At 44.4% G+C, this 27326-nt stretch overlaps 1 pseudogene across 1 annotated transcript; it reads left to right on the plus strand.

Annotated features, from left to right (window-relative positions):
• The first annotated feature begins 6022 nt into the window (after positions 1-6022).
• LOC147858384 (protein DETOXIFICATION 16-like) lies at positions 6023-9167 on the plus strand (annotated as a pseudogene). The gene is made up of 8 exons (XR_015530494.1): positions 6023-6412; positions 6534-7078; positions 7186-7272; positions 7355-7411; positions 7634-7876; positions 8219-8337; positions 8552-8641; positions 8756-9167. The product of XR_015530494.1 is annotated as a protein DETOXIFICATION 16-like (transcript).
• The last annotated feature ends 18159 nt before the right edge of the window (positions 9168-27326 follow it).

Below are 27326 nucleotides of genomic sequence, written 5' to 3' on the forward strand. Positions count from 1 at the left end.
GAGGATTTTTCTTACAAACCTCATGTTCCTGAACGAATTCTTGATTCTCGTACTAAACTTTTACGTTCTAAAGAGATTCAACTATTCAAGATCAAACAGATGGATAAACCTATTCATGATGCCACATGGGAACACGAGCATACTCTTAAGGCACAATATCCTCACTTTATATTGCAAGAGTGCAATCTTTTAAAGTAGGGGAATATGTTATGAACATATACATAGGTGAGGGTAGGTCACTAATATTTACATAAATGAAGGGTATGTTCACTAATGTTAGTTTAAAGGGGACCAATGTGATTGGATAGAAGGAATGATAGGTGCATGCACTATCATGATTTGGACAACCAATGAATGGAGAACCTTCTAGAAAAGCACATCTATTCAAGGGGCCTATGAAGAGGTATAAATATGAGGCTAGCTACCCTCATAAGGACATTATGTTGAAAGGCTATTGTCTTAGACATCGGTCGTGCGTGTTGGGCTTTTGTCTCGATGATTGTGTTATCTCTTCCAAGGTATTAGTCATCCTAATATTCGGCGGTATGGGACATTGGTGGTAGGTTGACTATGTCTAGATCATAACTCGGGGGTGGTATGGCTTGTAATCGACATATCCTTGTGTTGGATGTCATTCAACTCTTGACGGAGTTGGAGTTTTCGCGTGGTCATGTTTGCCGCGAAAATCTTTTTGAGGTTCTCCCAAGTTTCCTTCAACGTCTTGGCCTCTCGGATATAGCCAAGCATGTGGTCATGAACACATGATGCAAGACAATATAACACATAACTTGTTGTTGTTCCCATGTCAAGTAGTCGGCTTGTGTTGGGTTGGGTTTTGTTTCTTGCATTTCTTCAATGTAACTCCAATAGCGTTGGCCGACAAGGTATTGGTGTATCTTGTATTCCCAAGATGCAAAGTTATTTCTGTCACGCTTTTCACTGGGGAGAGAGCTGACCATTTGATTATCCCTCATGGTCGAAATTTGTTTTCTTCTTCTTCTTCTGTATTTGATGAGCCGGTGCTTCTAAAGTGCATGGGAAACTTGTAAAAACTAGTGTAGTATGTTAGCAATATCTGAATATAGTGTTGTTCCTCCGAATCACTGTGTCTCTCAGTTGTTGCGTATACTCTGTCCGTGATTAAGCGTGTAAGTGCTTTTGTGTAAAAATTACGCAACATGAGAGGAAATTGGTTGTAGTCGTCTTCCTAAGTCTCTTTCCCCTAAGCTTATGCCAAGCTACGCACTACACTCACAACCATTCCTAAATAGCATGTATATGCTCCCCATTCCTTGCACCATAATCTTCTTGAGCCGTACCCCGAAGGACTGAGGGTAGGTCTTGTTTACCCTACTTGGTAACAAGAAGTTGAGTTTGATTCTCAACACCTTAATTAATTGAAAAACACCCCTTTTCTTTAGTTGATGTTTCAATGTACAAATGTTTTTTGCTATGCATTTATTGCTAATTAACACATATGCATGGCTTGTTGTACTATTGCAATTTATTGTTATTATGGTGAGATGTGACATATTGTTGAGACCTTTGGGCATGAATGAGGATAGACTCTAGAGAGAGCATAAACCTTATTCAATATGATAGTTCTTGTCGTGTTGTTTGGGTCTTGGTTGGATGCTTCTTACTTGTTGCTTGATTTGACATTTCTTTCAAAGTTTCATTTTGTATTATTTGCCTTTCTATTTAATGTTTATCTATGTAGTTGTTGTTATGTTTTTGTAGAATTCTTATACTTTTATGGAATCCAAGCAAATTTCAACAATTTCCTTCTTGTGGATGTGTGAGTATTAAGAGAAAACATTTCATTATATTTATGCCAACTTGGAATAACAAGTGTGGCTAACAATGGCATTGTGATTTATGGCTCGTGGTTATTAAGTCACATTCCCTCTTTATTTTCTCATCAAGTTACTTTCTAAATGTATGATTAATTATTCATGAATATGATTTCCAAAGCATGATTGTGTATATCAACAATAAATTGTGTCAGATAATTAATGTTTAGAATCATAACTAGCAAAATGATAATAATCATGAGCATATAATTAGAAAAAACCACGTGTTAATCTCCATACCACTTTATGTCTTCTTGTTGTGACTTAACACACGTAATACCAATTGTCATGTGATTAGGAAACTACGAAACTTAAGTATGTAGCCTTTGAAATTAAGCAACTACGTCTAGTTAGAATTGTTATTTTGTTGACTCTAGTTTAAAAAGCCTTGCAACCAGAGAAAAATAAAAAATATTTATCACGAGATTGAATTTCACTTTCAACACATTGTGCACATGTTGATTTGTGCATCTTTGCGTACTCTTTATAATAATGAAATGTATAAGTATGTCGCATTATATAGAGCTTTTCATTTTTGAAAATTGTATGTTGAAAAGCACCGCTTGTTTTTATTATCATAACTCTTCCCTTCTCTCTCTCTCTCTCTCTCTCTCTCTCTCTCTCTCTCTCTCTCTCTTTTCGTAAATTGATGTTGGTTATTAAAACAAGATAATAATACATTTTACAACCCTTGTTATCTTCATTACTTCATAAGAGTGATAGTGCAAAGGAAACCCTCTCAAGTGATGTAAAACTAGATCACATAGGCCTATCTCCTCTCGAGACAACATCCCCATACAACATAATTATGAAAATTGTCAAATCAACTTCCCTTTCATCCTGTGAAGTTGTTGTGTTACCCCATGAAGTCCATCAAACAAAAACCCATTTCTCATGATCCAATTAAACCACATCCCCCAATATCTGAGGTAGTCAAACACAATCTTATATGGTGGTGCAAGCATAGCTTTATCCTTATCAATAAAAACCCAATTATAAGGCAACAAAATATTTCCAGTTAACAATGCCCAAATTTGTGATATAATCACCCAAATGGCTTTAGCAAGCGAACATGTAATGAACCTATGTCTAGCATCTTCTTCAACTATCATACAGAAAAACATGTCCCATTCAATATATGCTTTCGTTTTTAAGGCCATCGACAAAGGCAGTGCACCAACTAAAGCATGCCAAAGAAACACCTTTGCATGAAATGGAAGATTGTATCTAAAACTCTACGCCACCACTTTACATGTCAAGTAATATACCATGTATCCAAAACCTTACTTGCTAACCAAGATCTATATTCAACCAACTTATGGTAAACATCATTAGTGTGCACCATTAAAATCAATTTCCCAATACCAAATGACCAATCTTTCCATGGGTCCTTGACCACCAACTCTGGAATCGGGAAAACTAATCTAAGCAAAGCCAATATTGATTGCCAAATATGCCAATATCCTCCAATTGTCCCATAGCATGTTTTAACTTATCATGTCCAAGAAAAGATGAATTAAATCTCAATGCTTTTCGTCCCAATAAAATTCTAAAACCCTCTACATTTTGATGTGTGCATTAACCAGGAATTTATCTAATGATCCAATTCCCCTATACACGTGCATAGTCAAAAACTCTGGCAAGAATGTGTCATCATGTATAATATAAATACGATCCAATCTACTTCATGTTGGTGTTTATTGTGATGATTGAAACGTATAACCAACATCATTTCCATAATTTGATCCAAGTCCATGCATCATACTTAAGACCTCCATCATAAACAAATCCCATACCTTTCGTTCAGGAGCATCCATTACGCCATGCATCTAAGTAGATTGGACGATCTCAAAACATATATTAAAATCCCCTAACAAAAAACATGATCTTCCATGACATAAAACTTGATTTAAACAACTCCAAAGATCCATGCGTTGCATTGCAACATTTGATCTATAAATACCAACCACCCAATTTTGATTCCCTTCATAATTAATTTCAAGCACCAAGAACCGACCACTTACATCTCTTTGAACCACTACTGATTGCAAACTATCCCTTACAATAAGCATTACACCAGAATAAGTCCCTCCATTGACTCCAACATAAAAAGAAGCCTTGTATTGCTTATGATGAGAAAAAGACCCAGACTTAGCATGCTCCTTATGTTCTACTGCACATAATATATCCCGTTGACTACTAAAAATATATTTCCACATGCCATATTGCTTAGATGGAGATCAAATTTCCCTCACATTCCATGTGACTATCTTCGTCACTCACTACTTATGTTTTATCTTGGCCTATTCTTGTTCCCGTTGTGCCAATATCTTTGGTATATCACCAAAATAATCACTTAAAACTGCAAACGCATTTTGCACAGATGGCCATTGAATATTGGCAGAAACCATTGTCCCTAGTGAATTATTTATTTTCCAATTTTGTTTATGTAACGGTAAACTGATTTTATTGTTCTTATCAAACCTAAATTTATAAGGTTTTGTCCCTTGATTAGATTGTTTATACTATGACCCTTGCCACGGTTTTGGCCCTCCTTTCAAGTTATCATAATTATGTGCATGTGATAACCCCATAGGATCCCTAGAGGAACTACCCCTCTCTTGCCCATGTTGTTCATACACTTTGTCATTTTGGTACCTTGGCTGATTGACCTTTGAGGCCACCTTAATCCAAGATCCATCCTCATCCCTTACATCTTGTTGTCATTCTTCAATATCTTTTTCTTTGTGTTCCAAAATAACGACATTGTTACCTTTTTCCACATTTGCTCCCTTACTTTTCAACATCTCATCATCATTCAGTACATACTCTAGCATTAACACATCACCATGGGAATTATTAGTCACCTCCACTACCTGTTTTTGTTGACATTCTGCCATGAAGTGGCCCAAATCACCACATCAGAAGCAATGACCGGCGAATGATCCCCAATGTAATTGGCAACGGAATGACTTCCATCTCTTCAGTTTTTATGTTTAACCACAAAGGTCTCTTTTTAGCTATATTCTATAACATACATAACCTATATCTATTATATGCTTTGACATTTGGGGCTACTATCACCTTTCCCAATTATTCCATTGTACGTTGAACTATAGGCCATAAGAAAGAAAATTTACACTCTACTTCCACCCATATTGGACACTCTTGTTTCAAAATTTCGTGAAACTCGGCTAGTGGTCTCCAAGGGACAATATAGACTAAATTATTATTGTAAAAGACTAGAAGACGTGATAACAATCTACCCTGTTGTTCTTTGGTGCGAATAATGACCTCAAGAAAACCCCTTGGAGCTTTATACACATCTTCCACACTATTTCTACCTATCATAGTTCCTAATATTCGCGTACGTCCAATTTACTGGACGTACGCGAACGTACGTGTATGATACGCGATATTTGTTTGGCTTTTTTTTTGGGGGGCGGGTTTTGGCTTTTTAAAATTTTTGATATTTATAATTCTTTGTGAATAGAAGTGACGTCGGACACACACACACTCTATTTCTCTTTCACACGAGAAGTGACAGATCTTCTCTCTCTACAAAATCTAGATATCTAATATACATATTACACACTCCCTCACATACAGAAAACCCATAGATCCTCTCTCTCTCTCTCTCTAGAGTCTAGATATACACTCAACCACTGTCTCCTCACACATGCAAAACAAGGCTTCTCTCTCTAGACCACACACACACACACACTCTCTCTCTCTCCCTCACACACACACACACTATGTACACCATATACACCATATGTATATATATCTATGTACCGCGTATGGATTTCAATCATACTTGGAGCCTTTTCACGTATGAGTATGATACGAATATTGACGTTTGAGTATGACACGAATGGGACGTATGGCTAGAACTATGCTACCTACCATTGCATTTAGCCATTGCATCAGGCAATGTACCAAAGGATTTTTCTTTGTAAAGAACCAAATAATGTCTCTCTCATGAAACATGGCAAAGACCTTTAATATTTATATTCATTATCATCATTGAAACCTTTATGCAATTGAATATATACAGACACTCCTTTTATTTATATTTCTCTCTAGCCTTGCTAAGACTTGGCTTCTGATAGATTCATTAGCTTGGTAACCTGAACTCTCTATTGTGTTAAAAATAATAATTATTCTGTAATTCCCCCCCAATCATGAGTCACAATGATGAGACTGATGCTGAAGGAGATATGGAACACCAATGTGATTTAGGTAATCCTATCACCGCCAGTAGTGACCAACATATGTTCTGCTTCCCCAACAAGAACAAGCTTCAAGACAATGGCCATAATAATAAGACCACCTCTGGTATTGTTGTCATGAATGATCTTGGGAAGTCCATGACCTTGGTCAGTTGGAAGGAGATGAAGGTACAGGCCTGCCTGGCTGGACCCCTCATCATGGGCAACCTCCTCAGCTTCCTCCTGCAGATGGTCTCTCTCATCTTTGTCGGCCATTGCGGGGAGCTCGAGCTTTCGGGTGCCTCCATAGCTAACTCCTTTGCTACCGTCACTGGCTTCAGTGTTGTGGTATGCCTTATCATTCTTAAATGACAAAAACTGTTGCTTTCCCCCTCTCTCCCCCCTCAAAAGCAAAACAAAACAATACAACCAATCCAACTTAACTTGATTTGTATCTATCACATTGTAGCTAGGCATGGGTGCTGCTCTAGAGACGTTATGTGGACAAGCTTACGGGGCAGGTCAATACGAGAAGCTCGGAATTTACCTTCAGAGAGCGATCTTGGTCCTCAATACCACATCTATTCCTCTAGCTCTGTTATGGGCCAACATGGAGACTTTACTTGTTTTCCTTGGCCAGGATGCTCAAATAGCAAGCAAAGCAGGAACATATGCAAAATGGATTATTCCTACATTGTTTGCATCATCGACAAGCCAACCATTTGTCAAATTTCTTCAATCACAAAGCGCAGTTTCCCCACTCTTTTTCATCTACATGTGCACGTTGATCCTCCATGTGCCCATCTGTTGGTTCATGGTGTTCAAATCCGGCATGGGTTATGTTGGGGCAGCCATTGCCAACAGCATTTCGTATTGGCTGAATGTTCTCCTTATCTCACTTTATGTCAAGTTTTCGAGTAAGTTTGCAAAGACCAGGGCACCGCTGTCTTGGAAAGCACTTGAAGATTGGAGAGAGTTCTTCAGATTAGCTATTCCATCGGCTGCAATGATATGGTGTTTACGATACACATATACACTAGTACTAGTTTGCTGATATGCAAGTGCCAAACAGAATTTACCTCAATTTTTTTTTTTTTTTTGTCACGGTTTTCTCGTCACAGTTTGCAGTGGTGGTCGTCCGAGATGTTGGTGATTCTTTCGGGGTTATTAAGTAATCCTGAGCTCCAAACAGCAACAATCTCTATATGGTACATGACATATATGGTTAGAGATTTCATGGAGATTAGCACTTGATAACATCTTCTTCTTTTTTTCTTTTCTCTTCTTCAGCATGAGCACAGAGCTATTGATTTTTACGATACCCATGGGTTTTGGAGCAGCTGCCAGGTGAGGCCTTTAAATGTGAAACTCCAAAGGGGAGGGGAGTTTACAACAAGTATTTGCATGTTCACTCGAATGCCTGCAAGTATTTGCATTATGGGGCATGCTGAATTGTTTGAAATCTTTATGTCCATCTGTGAATTCTCCAACAACAAGTTGCATATTTTACCAATAGTTGTTAACAATTGATTTGTATATATTGGACAAATCGGTTAATATGTTTTCCAGCACCAGAGTTGCTAACGAGCTAGGGGCAGGTAATCCATGGGCGGCCCGAGCTGTGGTGAGCGCCGCACTTGCACTTACCTTCAGCATGGCCATGCTTGTTGCATGTTTCTTGCTCCTAGTTCGGAATGTATGGGGTCATGTGTATAGCAATGAGGAAGAGGTCATCGACAGTGTGAAAGGGCGGGCTCATTCCTTTGCTCGCGCTGTCCACGACAGTAGATGGCCTGCAAGCTGTCCTCTCAGGTATGTATATATCGATATTCATACATACATATCGGTGAAGTCTCCGGAATACCCCTGAGTTTTCGGTTACTTCCACAAATGCCCCCAGTTTTTTGTTAGTTTTGGTTACCTCCCTGAAGAAAAAAATTAATCTGGGGATCAATTGACACATAATTGTCAGAAGGGGATTTGATGGGGGCATTTTCGGAAATAAGGTAAGAGTCGGGTATTTTTTTGTGTTTCCCCCTTTATTATAGCAATCACAAAATTCTGTTTTGATGAAGCTGATTCAACAAGGATGCGTTTATATCGATGTTGGTTTAGCCTTGTTTTCGGCATTTTGATTTGTGTGGGTGGCCTTAGGTGTTGCAAGGGGTGCTGGGTGGCAAAAATCCGGAGCCTTCCTTAACTTGGGCTCATTCTATGTTGTCGGGTTGCCCGTTGGTTGTGTGCTCGCATTTTTGTTTCATCTTCAATGCATGGTATATCCATGAAAACCATAAAACAATAACTTTGATGAACAAGGAAATTTAATATGTCTTTTTACCACGAAATTTCATTGATTTAGAGACCAGATAAAATGTTAACTATTTCCTTGTGTCTAGAGAGTTTCTAACGGGCACTTTAATGTTTTGCTAAATTTACATCGACCTTAACAAATTCTTGTTTGCTACTTTGATGTTTTGAATGCACTAGGGTCTTTGGCTCTGGTTGATAAGTGGTGCATCTGTACAACTGGTTTCCTATTTAATAATCATCACTCGTTTCACTGATTGGAAAAAAGAGGTAAAGGGATGTTAATGCTAGTCAATCCTTTTTGTATGTTGTTGGTCTCGTCACATGGTAAGGAAACATGGATTTAGTACTAACAAGCTTTTATTTGTGTGAGGATATAAATAGGCTGAGAAAGCGGTATTGCGAATGAGTTCACCTTATACATTAGCTATTGAACCCCTCCTCAGTGCTGATAAATAAAGTAACTTCATGGGCATGAAAGTATATGGCACTTTCCAAGAACGAATAAATTAAATTAAAGAGAGGTTTTCCAATAGATCTAAACATATGATGATTGTGTGTTTTTTCCCATCGGACTCGAACACATTAGCAAGATAAAAAGGAAGTTAGCAAGATTTCTCTATTGAAAGCCACAAAATGACGAGAATATATATCATATTCATGTAATATTGTTTACTTTCTCTTGAGAGTGTAAAATTTGATTGTGAGGCCAATTGGTTTAATTGGAAAACAACATCTATGTGATTTGAAAAGGTATTTGAAATTTTTGGTGGGCCAACAAATACACACGAGAAAATGTTGTTATTGTCATTTTGCACTAGCAAACTTTTGGCCTTTTGGGTCATTTATAAAATTTGCATTTAATTTAAAATAAGACAAAGAGAAGTGGATTATTTAACATGTCATAAAAATAGCTGCCAAAATACATAATTGGATCTCGTAATTATTTTCATTATCATTGCTAGATTGTATTTTCTATCTTTTGTGGATTGTATAGCAAACACCACCATATAGTATTTCGGATAATTGTACTCATACGCGTAACTAATTTGCAAAGTAGTTGCATTAAGTTATCATGCAAGATAAGGAGATCGGAGTTGTGTTAATTAGAACATACATCTTGATGGTGGGTAATAGTAACACTGAAGTAGATTGAGATTAAAATATACCACATGAACCGTCTCGTCGTAGTCGATTTCGTGGGTCTACACGTATCCTTTGCCACTAACTGGGCCTTATACCGATTGACTGAACCGTAAGCATTATACTTTACCTTGTACACCCACTTGCAACCGATCATTTTGCAATGTCGGGGAGGATCAACCGGGTCCCATATGTCGTTGGCATCGAGTGCTCGCATGTCTTCCTTCATAGCGGCACGCCAATGTGCGTAACTCTTCGGCTCACGCACTTTTGCCATTTTTTTCATGTACGCATAGTGATGCGCATGTACTCGTTATAAAACCATATCGCTTCATGGGGTTCTTTTGGCGGGTGAACCGACGTAACTTCTCGTTAGCCGATTTTAGGGCCCTCTTGACAGGCTTAGACTTTGTTCCCGAAGGGCCATCTTCATTCTTTCTGGAGTGGGATTCGCTACGATTTGACTCGTCTCGACTAGTGACGTATTTCAACATCTTCTTCTTCCTTTTCTCTTTGCGCGTGAACCGTCTCCTCGGTTCCTTGCGCAAGAAGAGCATGGCCGAGTCTCCACTATTCGTCGACTCGTCATCTAATTGGTCATTCCGACCCAGTCGCTCATTCGGCCCACTTTGCTGGAATGAAATCGGATTCTCATCTAGAGTACCGAATCCTTCTTCATCTTCTACCTGGATAGTTTCGGGCTCACTGGCCTCATCTTCCGGAATCAGGTTGGAGTCGGAGGTTGGAGTCGGTAGAAAGTACCATGATGCCGACTCATCAAATTCGACATCTTGGCTTACTCGGATGGTCTTTGTTCGGGGGTGCACATTAAAAATTTGTTGAGGATAAACACTTGTTTCTAGAAGGAAAAAAGGATCATTTTGCCTTATGACATGATTACCATGACTCTAAATAGGCAACTTCTTTAGTATGAACCTCAAAATTAATATAACCTCAGAGTTAATATAAATGAATTGACAAAAGCCAAAGAAGTCCAAGGAAAAGCAATGGACTCACAAAAAACAAAGTTGGAACTACTAATATCAAATGCAAGAAAATAAGAAAACCCAAATGTTTAAACTTCAACCACATTTAGCATGAAGATAACCGAAGTTTAAAACATAAGATATAATTGGTGAATGATCATCAATGAAGAGATGGAACAATATGTTCGCTTTAAATGCACGATGGGATAGTGCCAATGACATCAAATATTGGAACATCATATAATGCACATGTAGTCCATCATAGGAAAGCGACATATGCAACTTTAATGACATGTGACCTCTTGACATACATACAGTAGACCACAAACTCATCAATGGATAGCAACTATCATGGATCAAGCTATCAGGCAAGGTTCTCAGAGGATTAGCTCGTGAATTGGATTAAATCAATCTATAAAGGATGTCGAGATAAAAATTTGGTATCCAAATATCATGGCCAAGTTATATAGTGCTATCATGGAATAAATGATTATCTCGTGATTTGAACATCATTAAATGATAAATTTACAGTTAGAGAAAAAATGATTATCTCGAGATTGATTTTGAGATACAAACACAAATGAGCATACATAGATTTATGTGGAAAACCCTGAATCCGAGGAAAAACCACGGAGCAAACCGATTTCCACTATGAGACAGGGAATGCAAAGCATATAACGATAGAACCTGTTTAGGTATGGATGTACTCCCTGGTTGTGTCTAAAACCACAGTTTCAGCCGAGTCCACCAAACTCTAACTTGTTTGTATCTACCACTTTCGAGGCTCTTAGAACTTCTTTGCTCTACCTCTCTTTCTTTTCTTCCTCTCATGCTCAACTACAACACTGTGTCTCTCTCACAGTCCACACTGTTTTAGCGCTTTGTTCTTCTCACTCGGCTTTGCTCACGCTACTCAGAGTTCTACTCTCGTGTTAGTTCTCTGTTCTCTTCGCGCTCTCTCACAAGCTCAGCTCTCTATGTGTGCTCTGTTCACTTTTTCTTCACTTAGTCTCAGGTATATGTGCTCTCTGTTCAGTTTTTCTTCACTTATGTGTGCAAGTAATAACTAACATAAAACATAATATACATAGATTGCCACATGCGTGATATTCTCCATGCGTAATATTCGCAATATTTGAGAATACGAAATGGCCCCAAGAATATTAAAAAACCATTCGTTTTGCAAAATAAAAATAAAAAAATTATTTATTTATTTAAATAAATTTATTTCACTAAGAAAAGAACAATTATTCATTAAAAGATTATAGTGTCAAGAGAGTTTATAAAACTTATTTTAATTAATTAATCATTTTTTGAGTTAAATGAATACTTGACCACCCATTCGTATTCGTATTTGTTTGCATTTGAATGCGAAACCTGATGAATACGAATATGTCAATCTATGAATATTCGACTATTCGGTCCACTTCCATTCGATGGACTCTCATTCAACATTTTGGCCGATTTTGGCCAACCGACTCTCGTTAGGTCTCTCGGCCAATTTTCGGCTTTTCAACCGTTTTCCCCATCATGAGGGACAGGCTTCCATAACAAACTCCCCCTTCACTCCTATATGGGGGGGAGTCGACCAGACCAATTTTTCGCCGACAAGCGACGAGTTTTTCCATAGATAAAATTTTAGTAAACATGTCTAATCCATTATCATTGGTATGGAACTTCGCTAAAACAAACTCATTTTCATCCACTCTCTCTCGTAACCAGTGATACCTTCTTTGATTGTGCTTCTTAATGTGGATCGGTTAGAGTCTACATCACCCAACATATCAAAATCTGTGAAACCTTCGAGCATAGGTTTCCCGGTGTCGTGGAGAAAACCGGCCTTAGGTGGAATCAAGGAATTAGGCACGTGAATCGGCGCTTACGCGTTGTCATGAAGATTTCGGGCCACAGTGAGAAATTAGAGAATATCGGAAGAATCTGCGGGGTGGAGCATGTGCACTCACCCTTGTACGAAGCGTGTAAATGATACGGGCGTCATCATGACGCCAGACAGTAGCTAATTCGGGACAGAGGATCCCATGTAATAAGGGATTTATCCCACATTGTTACACATCCCTCTCCTTGTTCTATAAAAGGAGGGGAGTGCCCTTTGTGAAGGGGTTGCCCATTTTGTGTTAGAGGGTATACCGTTAGATTAGGGTTAGGTGGTTCTATCTTGGTAGTTTCTTTTTTTTTTTCTCCTTCTTCTTCTTCTTCGTCGCATGGGTCGAGAGTTCGTGTCTGTTTAGGGTTTGTTTCTACTCGGTTTCCTGTGCAAGACCCCGCTCGGCACGACGAGCCCGAGAGCTCCCCCGATCTGCGGCTTGGCAACAGACTACTGTTGTAACCTAACCTACCTTGGTCCGGCTCGAAGTCGGGGATGTACTCTTTCCCTTGTAATATACATACTCGTATCTATTTGTGCATTTCGATGTATTTGGTGGTGTCGGAAGCACAACCTTGCTTCCTTTGCATAAGAGTCGGTGTCGCGCGCACGCTCTCCCTCTCCCTTTGTCTCTCTCTCTCTCTCTCGTGTTCGGTTGCACCCGGGTCATGTCCGGTGTCGGTTTTCTTGGCATCCCTCTTCTCCCTCGTCCGAGACCCCCGTGGTCCTGCCCCTTTTACACACACGTGCGTAATAACGCGACATATTTGGTGAACCCGACATGAAGGGCGGCAAGGGAGAATGGAGCTGGAAGAAGACGAGTTTGTGCAGCTTTTAGTCGAAGCGGTGAGGGAGTTTGGACGAGCAACAACAAGACGAGAGACGACGCAACAAGCGGTTGAGCGAGTGGTCGAAAGAGTCGGCCGTTTCAATGGGGACAAAGTCCCATTTTACCTGGAAGCCTACGATGCGGAAATGGAGGAGCGAGACGTAGCCGAGGTGTTGAGGCTAGAATTCTTCTGTCGGGTCATTGTCGTCCGTATGCACGCGGAAGTGAAGGAGCTCCGAGAAGCTCACAGTTTGTGGGAGGCCTTCGAAGAGGCGCTCCTGCAAGCATATGGGGGACGGCGGAAGAGCCATGGACGACGCGGCTTCGACCAGTGGGTAGCATTGGCAAAGACCCACCGGGGCGCAACGAAGGCGTTCCGAGAGTTCGAGTGACGGCTTGCTCGGCTCCCGGAGCAGGAACAAGGTTTGGTGGGGGCGGACAAAGTCCTGTTGTTCGTTAAGTCGATCGACCGAGTGGAACGGGAGGCCATCGAGATTGAGCTCAAAGACGAGGATGGAGCGAATGGCCTCACGGAGGACTGGTCGAAGGTCGGAAGGGTATGTCAACGGCTAGATGATGAGCGAGCCGAGAAGGCTAAGGGGAAGGCACACAACGGCGTGCCATCACATCGGGAAGAGGCCGAACAACAAAGAGAGTTGGCAAGGCTCGGCTTCGGGGCCAGGATTGCAGAGGCGTACGCAGCTCTCGAGGCGATGCTCGAGGAAGAGGAAAGACCGAGGCCGCGAGTCGAGACCGAGGAGATGAACTTGCCCCACGAAGAGGCAGAACATTGGTACAACGGTACAACGGAAGAGGGTTCGGAACAAAACGCCCTCTCGGCTTGCGGAGATAGAACGGCCGAGGACAAGGCCGAGGTACCGATCGCAGAATCGGAACGTTGGGACCGGCGGTTTCGGGCACGTCAGCCCGGAATTCCGGACATTGAAGAAGTAAGCCCAGGCGGGGCTTGCGCGATCGGTAAGAAGACGACCACCGACAATGAGGAGTCGGTGGCTATGGACAAGGGCGTAAAACGGACGAGCGATTCTTCGCGTCTTCCCACACTTGCTCCCGAGACGATGGCAGTCGGGCCCGAGTGCCAAAGTGAGCCCCAAGAGGAGGAAGGCGGTGGTGTGAGACCAAGAATTGCCGGCGAAACGATACGGGAAAGAAACGAACAAGAGCCCTCGAGACCAAATCCGGAGAACTCGGCGTTCGGGCCCTTACACCCATGTGAGACCGAGGAGATGGATAACGGTATTGAGGAGTCCAAGAAACGACCCGACCGGGGACCGAACCGCTCGGCACTCCGATTCGGTTGGAGCACGATCCAATTGTGGATTGTTCGACCGGGGCCAAAATCGGCATGAGGGTGCTAATACGGGAGAGGGTGCGGAACGAGCTGTCCTCTTTTACATGGGGAGAAAGACCGACCGAGCGAAGGTCGGCATCAGAGCCGAAACTCCGGACATTGGAGAATCAAGCCCAGGCGGGGCTTGGTTCACAAAGTGGATGATTTCCACTGACACCACTCAAAGGGTCGGTGGCCCCGGACGAGTCGCCGAAAGACGTTACGAAATCGGTTACCCTACATCTTGTCCGGAAACTTCTGCAGTTCGGTCGACATGGCAACGTGAGACCGAAAGAGATGGAAGATGGAGGCAGGAGCACAACGAGGAGAGCGACGAAGAGTTCGGGAGAAGTACAAGGGATGAAGCGAAGAACGAAGCCCAGTCCTGCGGAGATCCTCACACCGATTCGGCTGTCGGCCCGAGTGCCGGCGTGAGTCCTATAGGAGAGATAGGTGGCGACAGGAGAATGGGACCCGACAATCCAGAGAATGATGGGTGAACCCGGATGAGAATGGGGCGGAACGAACTTCCGGATAACTAATCCAGAAGAGAGGAGAGAGCAGGCCTACGAAGAGGCCGGGAGCACGGTATGTCGATACCACGGGGGAGGGTGTGGAGCGAGCCACCCTCTCGACTTGCGGATAAGGGTCAAAGACTAAACGGAGGCCCGAGGAGGATCCTTCACACCGGTTCTAGAGACTCCGACAGTGGGCCCAAGAGCCGGCGTGAGACCTAGAGAAGCGAACAGTGGCGACGAGGGGACAAAGGCAAAGGGACTGCGGATGGGCGGTCTACGGAGATCCTCACACCGATCCGGTTGTCGGCCCGAGTGCCGGCGTGAGTCCTATAAGAGAGATTGGTGGCGACAGGTGAACGTGACCAGCAGAAGAGGCCGACGCAAAGGTTGGGAAAACGGCAAGTGGTGTTGCCACGACCTTACACACTTCAGTTCTCGAGTCTCCGACAGCCGACAACGAGAGCCGGCGTGAGACCTAGAGAGAAGAATGGTGGCGGCGGCAAGGCGGGCGACCGAGACAACAAAAGGGGAGGTCTCGCGGAGATCCTCACACCGATCCGGCGGTCGGCCCGAGAGCCGACGTGAGTCCTATAGGAAAGATCGGTGGCGGCAGGTGAATGTGATTGGACGATGGAAAGCAGAGCGAAAGGAGGTATGAGGCCGGCGAGGCGGCCACGAACCAGATACGGGCCTGACTGGTAGGGTCGACAAGACATAGATTAGACGTGCTTGGTACACGAGTCGGTGACCCAACAAAACGGAGGCCCGAGAAGGATCCTTCACACCTGCCTGGAGACCCCGGTTGTTCGGCCGACGTGGCAACGTGAGATCGAGGGTAATGGAAGGTGGCGGCAAGGGGACAAAGGCGGCGACAACAGAGGCACCGACCAGCCGAGGCATTACGAGAACGAAGGAGGCCATGTGGGCCAAGACGTGGCAAGGGTGATCTTCTGGTAAGCTGTCGGGGACACCCAGTAAAGGAGCGGTGTGCCGAGCTGAAAAGGGCACACCCGAAAGCAAAACGGAAGGCGTGCGTGTGGCCACCGAGGGCCAAAGCAAAGCATGGGTACGAGACGGTGCTCGACATAGATGGTGCCGAGCAAGGCGGAAGACGGCACACAGTGGTGTCAGGAACGAGAACACGGGCGCGCGTAAACAGACTACGCAAAATGGAGACCGGAAACAAGGTAGATGGCCGGAGAGGGATCCTCCACACCGGGTCCCGGAGACCTTGGCAGCTCGAGCCAACGCGGCAATGTAAGACCAAGGAGAAGGAAGGTGGTGACGAGGGGACGACTGCAAGCGGAAGGCTCTAAACCGGTGGCAGCAGCGCAAGACGAAAGTGGCCAAGCTGGCTACTACGAGGTGTTCCTCGGGCGGAGGGCACAATGTATCTGAAGGAACGAGAAGTGTGCATGAGGTCGAAAGAAGGGCCAACAACGGGGCACGCGTGCTACGGGATCACGGCAGACAACCTATTGACGGGTCGAATGAGCCTACGGAGAGACAAGCGCGAAGGATGAACCGGAGGCGACGGTTCAAACCGGCAACGGTCGACGCAGCAAGCCGGGATGCAGGCCACGGAGGACCGTTTTCTCACTGGCCCGAGTCGAATGAGCCTACGGAGAGACAAGCGCGAAGGATGAACCGGAGGCGACGGTTCAAACCGGCAACGGTTGACGCAGCAAGCCGGGATGCAGGCCACGGAGGACCGTTTTCTCACTGGCCCGAATCTTTCACCTTTCTCCAGATTTGGCACGTACCAGTGGACATGTGGTTTGGTCGGGGCGGATGTTGCGAAGATTTCGGGCCACAGTGAGAAATCGGAGAATATCGGAAGAATCGGCGGGGTGGAGCATGTGCACTCACCCTTGTACGAAGCGTGCAAATGATAGGGGTGCCATCATGACGCCGAACAATAGCTAATTCGGGACAGAGGATCGCATGTAATAAGGGATTTATCCCACATTGTTACGCATCCCTCTCCTTGTTCTATAAAAGCAGGGGAGCGCCCTTTGTGAAGGGGTTGCCCATTTTGTGTTAGAGGGTATACCGTTAGATTAGGGTTAGGTGGTTCTATCTTGGTAGTTTCTTCCTTTTTTTCTCCTTCTTCTTCTTCGTCGCATGGGTCGAGAGTTCGTGTTTGTTTAGGGTTTGTTTCTACTCGGTCTCCTGTGCAAGACCCCGCTCGGCACGACGAGCCCGAGAGCTCCCCCGATCTGCGGCTTGGCAACAGACTGCTGTTGTAACCTAACCTACCTTGGTCCGGCTCGAAGCCGGGGATGTATTCTTTCCCTTGTAATATACATACTCGTATCTATTTGTGCATTTCGGTTTATTTGGTGGTGTCGGAAGCACAACCTTGCTTCCTTTGCATAAGAGTCGGTGTTCCACGCACGGTCTCCCTCTCCCTTTGTCTCTCTCTCTCTCTCTTGTTTTCGGTTGCACGCGGGTCGTTTCCGGTGTCGGTTTTCTTGGCATCCCTCTTCTCCCTCGTTCAAGACCCCCGAGGTCCCACCCCTTTTACACGCAGGCGCGTAATAACGCGACAATGTGAGCATGGAAACCAACACTTTGTGCATAACTAGGAATAGGTCGGCGTAATGTGAATATCCTAGGTAGAGTATATGAATAGGTTAGTAAATCAAAGAGGATTTCTGTTCGAGAGGACAGAGAATAAAGGTGATGTGACCAAGATGTAACGGTCCCTCCCCAACGGCCTATGAAAGGAAGGGGAGAAGACTGAGATTAATATCGCGTTTTGGCGAGGACGGAGTGCTGTCGAATTGGGAACCGAGCTTTCTCCTCCTCTATTATGTTCCCTACAGGTTCTTGGTCGGTTGCCTTTGCTTTGAGGAAAGCCTGAGTGCTTCCGATAGTGGCCCAATGTGTGCGTGAGAGTGTATGTGTCTGTGTTGGGTCTGTTGTCGGCTCGCCGGTTATAATCTTGCAAAGTTGTAGTCTTTATTGTTGGATCAATTCTCCTGTTTGTTGTCTCTCTGTGCTTTCTGTGTGTTTCCCTTTTTACTGTCTCGTGGGTGCGCATCTTTGTTCGTTTTGTACACGTGGTCGCGATTCATTCGGCCGGTAAGCGCCGCTTGCCGGAAGCAGGCATTCGCCGGTTCGACACTTGGGTTCTCCTCTCTCCTCTTGTTTCTTGGACTCCTCGATCCAAGGCCTCCGTGTTCCCGCCTTAGTTTCCTACGTGAGAGCGTAACAACACGACACTGGAGCCATACCTAAGGCATACACTCAAAGTATCGTTCAGGTATCTGAGTATCCATTTCACAGATGTCCAATGTGTCGAATACTGTGTATAATGGACGTATTCACACTATCCCTTTGTATAGCTCAAGTTTGGGCCATTTGTGTAATTAGCATAAACGGGAGTTGCCCTAAGTCGGTCACTATATAAAGTGACCTTGTAACCTTTTTGTAAGGTTGGTTGTATTATTGTTCTCTATGAAATAGAAAGTCTTTTGTGTCTCTCTCTCTCTCTCTCTCCCATCTCTGTGCACGACCTAGAAACTGTCATACGCAGGTAATCATAAAGAATCGAATGCTTCTTGATCTTCCGCATTGACGACCTTGTCTCCAACATCTGGTATCAGAGCCTGCACAGTATTCGGTCCTCCAACATCTGCTGACGGCCGTCGTCTCAGCCTGCACAACATTCGGTTTCTTGCGTCATTCGAAGAAGAGAGAAGAAGAAGAAAAACGAGGCTTGCATCTCATCGCGTTAGATCATCTTCGCTTGGAGTAAGCCAGCCGGTTGTACTCTGTTCCTTGTGATCGTAACCGCTCGAGGTGAAATCCCCTTGTGCAACATTGACACGATCGTGCTCCACTCGGTTAAACGGCATCCGAAGAGGTCAACAAACGCTGCTCGCCGCTCATTGTAACCACTCGGTGCAGATCGGTCTCAAGACAACAACCCCAATTCGTGCTTCATCCGGCTGATCGACATTTTGGAGGATCAGTTGGATCCGTCTCTCTCGTCGCTGCAGTCACCCGAAGCAGAATCGGTCCAGACAATCGGTTTCAATAATCGGTATTCGGCATATATATCCGAAGCGAACCGGGCTCACTCCGACTCGGCAACATTCGGGAAGACCAGTCGGTTCTGTCCCTCAAGAATCCGGAGTCAATTCGAGCAAGTTCAACAACACATATATCCGAAGCCGAACCGACTCGGGTTCAAATCCGACTAGAACGATATCGGGTGAGCCAACCAGCTGCACTCCAACAAGGTTCGTAGTCAACTCCGAACCGAGCTTCGTTAACCGAAACCAAATTTGATGGCATCAACATCCGGCTCGTCAGAAATGAGTCTACGAAAGTTCGATGGATCGAACTTCAACTTCTGGAAGGAGCAAATGCAGGACTATCTCATAGTCAAGGGGCAAATCGATCCCATCGAAAATGAAGAACCTCCAGAAGGATACAAACCAATTGAGTGGCAGAAGCTGGACAAAATCGTCCGCGCCACGATTCGGATGCACCTATCGGAATCGGTATATTTTACGGTGCAATCGTGTACGACAGCATTCGAACTGTGGAAAACACTGTCGGACACTTACGAAAAGAAGGTCGCCGCAACGAAGATGTTTCTGATCCGGCGCCTCTACAACTTGCGGATGAAAGAATCCGATTCGGTTCAAGCACACCTTAATGAGTACGAAAGCATAAGCTCCCAAATCTCATCTCAGGGGACGGCAATTGAGGATGAACTCAGAGCAATGATACTCATGAGTAGCCTTCCCTCATCATGGGAAACTTTCGTCACAACCGTGTGCAACGCGTCAACCACGGCTGTCAAATACTCCGAAGTCACGAGCGCAATCCTGACCGAAGCAGCTCGGAGAAAGTCTTTCGCCAAAGACTCAACAGACGACGCTTATGTAGTACAAAGTTCGATAGACCGATCGAACATACGAGGAAGAGATTCCTCACGACCGCCGAACAATCAGCGAAGACGGAGCCAGTCACGGGATAACCGAATCTGCAACTACTGCAAGAAACCCGGACACATCAAAGCCGACTGCCGCGCACTCAAGAACAAGAACGACAAGTCTCAGAAATCAGACAAGAAGAGTGGCCGGCATGAGGAGATCAATTACGTCAGTTTCTCAGCTGATGTGCTACCAAACGACCCGAATATACTATCAATCGAAAATCCAGTCGGATCAGAAGTTCTGCTCACGACTGAAGAATCGAGCACATGGCTCTTAGATTCGGGTGCGTCATTTCACGTGACTCCTCATCGATCCCAATTTCGGCAATATACGATCCGTCACTCCGACTCAGTTCGAGTCGGCAACTCGCAACACTGCGACATCATTGGAATCGGCACAATAGAGCTCAACCTTGCAGGTGGCTCTACACTTGTACTTCACAATGTCCGACATGTACCCGAGCTCTCAAGGCCATTGATCTCAGTCGGACAACTAGATGAAGACGGCATTCGTGCCGGTTTCTCTTCGGGAGGGTGGACACTCCACAGGGGGAACCTCCTGCTTGCTAGAGGACCCAAGATACACTCACTGTATCCGTTACATGTTACGCTCAGAGAGGGTAACCTGTTTTTGGTGGATATTCCTGTGTCATCACTATGGCACAGAAGACTAGGACACCTCAGCAAGGCCGGCATTACGCACCTATCTAGAGCCGGATACATCCCTAAACTCTCCTTCTCGGACCATCAATTCTGCGAGCATTGCCAGTATGGCAAACAAGCAGCCGCATCACACCCGACATCAGCACCAAGAGAAACGAGACCTCTCGATTTGGTCCACTCGGACGTCTGTGGCCCAATGCCGCATCAGTCTCTCGGCGGTGCCTCTTACTTCGTCAGTTTTATTGACGATTCGACTCGAAAGGTGTGGGCTTATCCAATTCGCACCAAAGATCGTGTCTTCTCGATCTTCTCCGATTGGCTCGCTATAGTGGAAAATCAAACTGACCGAAAACTGAAATGCTTTCGGACCGACAATGGGGGAGAGTTCAAATCCGAAGAATTCGTCAAATTCTGCCGACAACGCGGCATCCGACGTGAATTTACGGCACCACACAGTCCGGAGCAAAACGGGATTGCAGAACGAATGAATCGGACAATCCAAGAACGGATAGTTTCCATGCTCCAACACTCCGGACTGTCGGATGGCTTCTGGGTAGAGGCTCTACTCACGGCAGTACACATAATCAATATGTCGCCAAGTAGACCTCTAGGACTTCAAATTCCTCAGGAACTATGGATCGGCAGTAAACCGAATTACGACAAGCTGAGGATCTTCGGATGCGAGGCGTACGCCCTTATTCCGAAAGATGATCGCCGAAAACTTGCACCTCGGTCCAGGAAATGCATTTTCCTTGGATATGGATCAGACGGCGAAATGGGATACCGACTCTGGGACCCCGAACGCAGACAAATCGTTCGAAGTTCGGACGTTGTGTTCAACGAGTCGGCTATGACTCCATCAGTCGAAACACCGACCGAAGTCCGAAGGGTAACATTTTCCGATGTGCCGACCCTTCAAGAAGGCCCCGCTCTTAACACACGGTCAGCTTCACGGGTAGCTGAACCTTACACTCCCGACTCGGACAGCTCCGACTCGGCACAACCGAATGATTCGCTTTCGGACCATCCGACCTCGATACCCGATGCGACCAGTCCAATCATACCTCGACGATCCGAGAGACTGTCGCAACCTCCGGAGAGGTATTCTCCTGGAATTTTCTTCACCGACGCCGGCGAACCGACGTCTTACGAAGAAGCATCGACATCTGTCGATTCAGCCACCTGGCATCTGGCGATGGAGTCGGAAATGCACTCCATTCGGGCAAACAAGACTTGGGATCTGGTCGAACTACCTAAGAATCGACGTGCTCTTCCTTGCAAGTGGGTTTATCGACTAAAAGAGACGTCTGATTCGACCACCCCAAAGTACAAGGCCAGATTAGTTGCGAAGGGCTTCCGACAAGAATATGGCGTCGACTTCGACGAAATTTTTTCACCAGTGGTGAAAATGACAACCCTTCATTTTCTACTCGGCGTAGTGGCAGCCGACAACTTGGAGCTGATTCAGCTAGATGTCAAAACCGCCTTCCTCCATGGTAATCTTGAAGAGGAAATTTATATGGAGCAGCCAAAAGGCTTCGTGGCAACTGGCCAAGAACATCTAGTCTGCCGACTCAGGAAGAGTCTGTACGGCCTCAAACAGGCACCGCGACAATGGTACAAGAAGTTCGACGACTTCATCCAATCGATCGGCTTCTCAAAAAGCGATGAGGACCATTGCCTTTTTACCAACACAGCTCCAGATGGATCACCCATCTTCCTCATCATTTACGTGGACGACATGCTAATTTCTGGACGCCACGCGGGCGAACTTGCCGATCTCATTCGGCAACTGCGGTTGAAGTTTGCCATGAAGGACCTCGGTCCGGCACGACACATCCTTGGCATGAAGATTAGTCGGCATCGCGATAAACGACATCTTTTTTTGTCTCAGACCGACTATATCGGACGTGTCTTGGAACGCTTCAACATGCAATCAGCCAAATCTGCTTCAACCCCGCTCCCCATGAATCTTCGGCTCTCTCAGCGAGACTGCCCGACATCCGGCTCGGAGGGGGAAGATATGAAGTCGGTACCGTATGCACCGGCAGTCGGCTCCCTTATGTACCTGATGGTCGCGACACGGCCTGATATTTCTCATGCCGTAGGAGTCGTTAGCAGATTTATGCACAATCCTGGCCGATCGCATTGGAACGCAGTCAAGCATGTGTTCAGATATCTGGCTGGCACAAAAGACCACGACATTCTTTTCGGTCCGAACCGAACCTCAGGTGTAGTCGGTTACACCGACTCGGACTTCGCCGGCTGTATAGACAGTCGGAAATCAACAACCGGATACTGCTTCAAATTCGGCAATGGAGCAATCTCGTGGAAGTCGAAACTTCAGGAGTGCACAGCGACCTCAACGACCGAAGCAGAATATGTAGCTGCGTCTGACGCTGCAAAAGAAGCTTTGTGGCTCGGCCGGCTGGCGCACACGTTTCGGCAAGTCGACCATGACTCGGCTCCAGTTGTCTACAGCGACAGTCAAGGTGCCGTTGCCTTGTCGAAAAATCCGGTTCATCACAACGCCTCCAAACATATCGACGTTCGATATCACTTCGTTCGGGACTGCGTCATTTCAGGGAAAATTGGTCTAGAGAAAATATCCACAACCGACAATGTCGCAGATGGAATGACCAAGTGTCTTTCGGCAGACTGCTTTCGGTCCCTTCGGCATCAGATGGGCGTAACGACAAACCAGTCCGGTTAGAGCCGGACACAGCGCAGGATGGTTTCGGACAACCGACATCAGTTCCTTAATGATCGGCTTCAACTCTTCCGACCCGACCAGTTCGGTCTTCTGCCTTCGGACCCTGCCGACTCGAACAAAAACTGATATGTCCGAGAACCTAGGTTTATACCTGTAATCTTAGATAACCCATGTATACGCCCATTACGGGGGAGTGTCGAATACTGTGTATAATGGACGTATTCACACTATCCCTTTGTATAGCTCAAGTTTGGGCCATTTGTGTAATTAGCATAAACGGGAGTTGCCCTAAGTCGGTCACTATATAAAGTGACCTTGTAACCTTTTTGTAAGGTTGGTTGTATTATTGTTCTCTATGAAATAGAAAGTCTTTTGTGTCTCTCTCTCTCTCTCTCTCCCATCTCTGTGCACGACCTAGAAACTGTCATACGCAGGTAATCAGAAAGAATCGAATGCTTCTTGATCTTCCGCATTGACGACCTTGTCTCCAACACAATGCTCCTTTCCAGGATTACTCATGTATCGACTGACTCTCCCAATAGCAAAAGCAATGTGTGGCCCAATGTAGACCATAACATACATTAGGCTCTCAACAACCAAGGCATATGACACCCCTCTCATCTCAACCTTATCTTTCTCAGTTTTCAGACATTGACCTGAATTTAGCTTACAGTTCAACGGCAATGGAGATCCAACATATTTTGCATTGTATATGTTAAACCTTTGCAAAACGTTCGTCACATATTTCTCTTGTGACTGCCATAGCATGTTTTTAGTTCTGTCCTGGACTATATGCATTCCCAAAATCTATTTTGCCAGTCCTAAATCCTTCATATCAAAGGATTTGCTTAAAGCTTTCTTCAAAATCACAATTTTCTTTGCATTCTATCCAACAACTAACATATCATCTACATACAACAAGAGAATCAGAAAATCACCTTCTGAATCATCATACCTTTTCACAAATACACAATGATCGGTTTGTGTTTTGTGGAACCCATGATTCAACATGAAGGATTTAAATTTTTATGCCATTGTCGAGGAGCTTGCTCCAACCCTGGGCCATACAAGCTCTTTCCCAATCTACATACAAGATTCTCTATTCCTTTCACCTTAAAGCCCTTGTTGAGATATTAAGCTCAACTAGATTTAGCTAGTTAGTCAACACGCGTAACTTAGTAGTTACCTAGATAGAATCTAGTTAGTGTGTTGACCTTAAAGCCTTTAATAGGATTTTGTACTTGATTGGGATACATTGTAGATCCTCCACTCCCATGTTCATTTAATATAGGACTTACAACATTGTAATTGTATTCTACTCACACATCTGTACCTTTGCACATGAGATGTGTACCTCGTTGTGGGTATTTTTGTATTTGATGATGTTTTTTAATATATACACTCTTGTTAATCATCCCCCATTTATATTATTGTTCGTAAGTGTAACTCTTCCTCTCACACACATACGCACACATATCACATAATCTTCCGCTGCTTAACTACTCACATAATTAGTCCCTACTTAACCCTAGTTAATTACCTAACTATTAACAACCCTCCAGCTATTGCAACTGTTTTTATATCCAACTCACCATGCAAAAATGTTGTTTTTATATCCAACTGTTCAATCTCCAGATTCATATTGGCAGCCATGCTCAAAACAGTTTAGATGGAAGTCATCTTCACAACTGGAGCAAATATCTCATCAATATCAACACCCTTTTTTTGTTGAAAACCCTTCACCGCAATACAGGCCTTATACCTAGGTCTACTTCTGTATTATCCAGTCTTTAGTTTGTGGACCCATTTGTTTCTAAGTGCCTTCTTTCCCTCATGCAAGGAATCCATTTCCTCTTGCAGGGCACTATACCAATTCTCGTTGTGTACATCTATCATGGCTTCTTCATAGTATTCTAATTCACCTTCATCAGTCCAGAGAACATATTGATTGGCTGGATATCGAGAGGAGGCCTTCCTTTGCCTTAGTGGTATCTTCTTCCTTCATCAACTAGCTTAGATTTAGTTTCATCTGCTAGATCATCTTCCGACTCAGATTCATGTGCATCAGCTTGATGTTGTGTGCAAGTCGGCTTAGATTCGGCTTCATTGGCCGACTGGCTGTGTAGAACTGAAGTCAGCTAGTATTTGATCCATAGTGGTATTATTTGATTGGGAAAACAACATTAATTTCTGTTGTTTTTAGTCTTCAATCGTCTTGTCTTCCATGAATACAATATCATGGCTCCTTACTACCTTTTTATCAAGGAGATCCTACAACATGTACCCGAACTCATCTTCCGAGTACCCCAAGAATATGCAAGGCTTGGACTTGCTATCCAACTTTGACCTCTAATCTTTTGCAACATGCATATAAGCTAAGCATCCGAAAACCCTTAAGTGTTGGTAAGAGAAATTTCTTCCTATCCACACCCTCTGTGGGGAAATCACCCTTTAGAGGCACTGAGGGGGACCTGTTTATAAGGTAAACAACTGTCAACATTGTCTCAGCCCAATACGATTTCGGCAATTTTGCATGTGACAACATGCTTCTTACCCTTTCCATTATGGTCCAATTCATTCTCTTTGCTAGACCATTCAGCTCAGGTGTCTTCGGCACTATATGCTCAAGTTTGATGCCTTGGGTCTTGCAATTTATATTTCAATTTGGCCTCTATACTTTCCACCATTATCTGTTCGGACAACTTTCAACTTCTGTTCAGATTCTCTTTCTGCCCTCGCATGAAACTCTTTAAAGACCAACAACACTTGGTCTTTAGAATTCAACAAGAAAGCCCACAACTTTCTGCTAAAGTCATCAATAAATGTCACTGACAAAATATTGTCCACCACGATGTGATGGCACATCCACATAGCACACATCTGTGTGGACCAATTCTAGGGCATGTTCTCTTCTCATCGGAGGCCTTGAGTGAAAGGCAGCTCTGTTCTGCTTTCCAGTCAAGCAGTCCTCACATTTTTGAAGATGTATTCCTTTCACTTCTAGGAGGAGATTCTTTTCAACAAGGATACACATTCCTCTTTTCCTCATGTGACAGAGCCTTTTATGCCACAACTCACCATCTTAGTCGGCCGCCACATTTGCTTCATCTCGGCACAACCTTGCATGCATTACACATAATGTGTTCTATTTTTGTGCTCGAGCCAGAATAAGACTTCCCTTACTAAACTTCCATGCGCCATTATGAAAGCTACCACTACAGCCTTCATCGTCAAGCCGTCCAGCCGATATCATGTTCAATCGGACATCCAGAACATGGTGTACATCCTTAAACATTAACCTGCAACCAGTAGATGTAAACAAGCACACATTTCCTATGCCGACAATCTTGTAGTCACCACTGTTTCCCACCCTTACGTAGCCATAGTCACCGACTGTGTAAGATGAGAAACATTCTCTTTTGGGAGTTAGGTGAAATGATGCACCATAATCAACTACCCAATAACATCTCTTCCTCAGTGGTTGCAATGGCTGAGGTGTTTTTATCATCAGGAATTTTTCTGGGTTCAACATCATCAGTCATGGCTTTGTCCTTCCTAAGGTGTCGATAGTTCTTTTGGAAATGAACAAGTTTTCTACAATAGAAACATGTGGGTCTTCCTCTAGACTTTGACCTAGGATAAGACTTGTGTCTATTTTCAGGATTTCTGTGTTTGGTTCTTCCTCTACCAAGGTTTTGTGCCACATTCGCTTCCGATTGAGACAAGGCGCTTTTATCCTTTCTTCTTGTCTCTTCATTTGGAATGCTTGTCTTCACTACTTGTAAAGACAAATTCTCTTCTTTACAAGAGGCACTAGGTGACACTACTAGGTTCTCCCAAATGTTCGGTAGAATACATACTAGTAATAGGGCCTGCATGGCATCACCTAATGGGAACTTCACTGATGCTAGTT

The sequence above is a fragment of the Azolla caroliniana genome, unplaced genomic scaffold, assembly GCF_043228905.1.
Source record: "Azolla caroliniana isolate FFs.n. ecotype wild unplaced genomic scaffold, voAzoCaro1.0.p SCAF_11, whole genome shotgun sequence".
Taxonomy (NCBI): domain Eukaryota; kingdom Viridiplantae; phylum Streptophyta; class Polypodiopsida; order Salviniales; family Salviniaceae; genus Azolla; species Azolla caroliniana.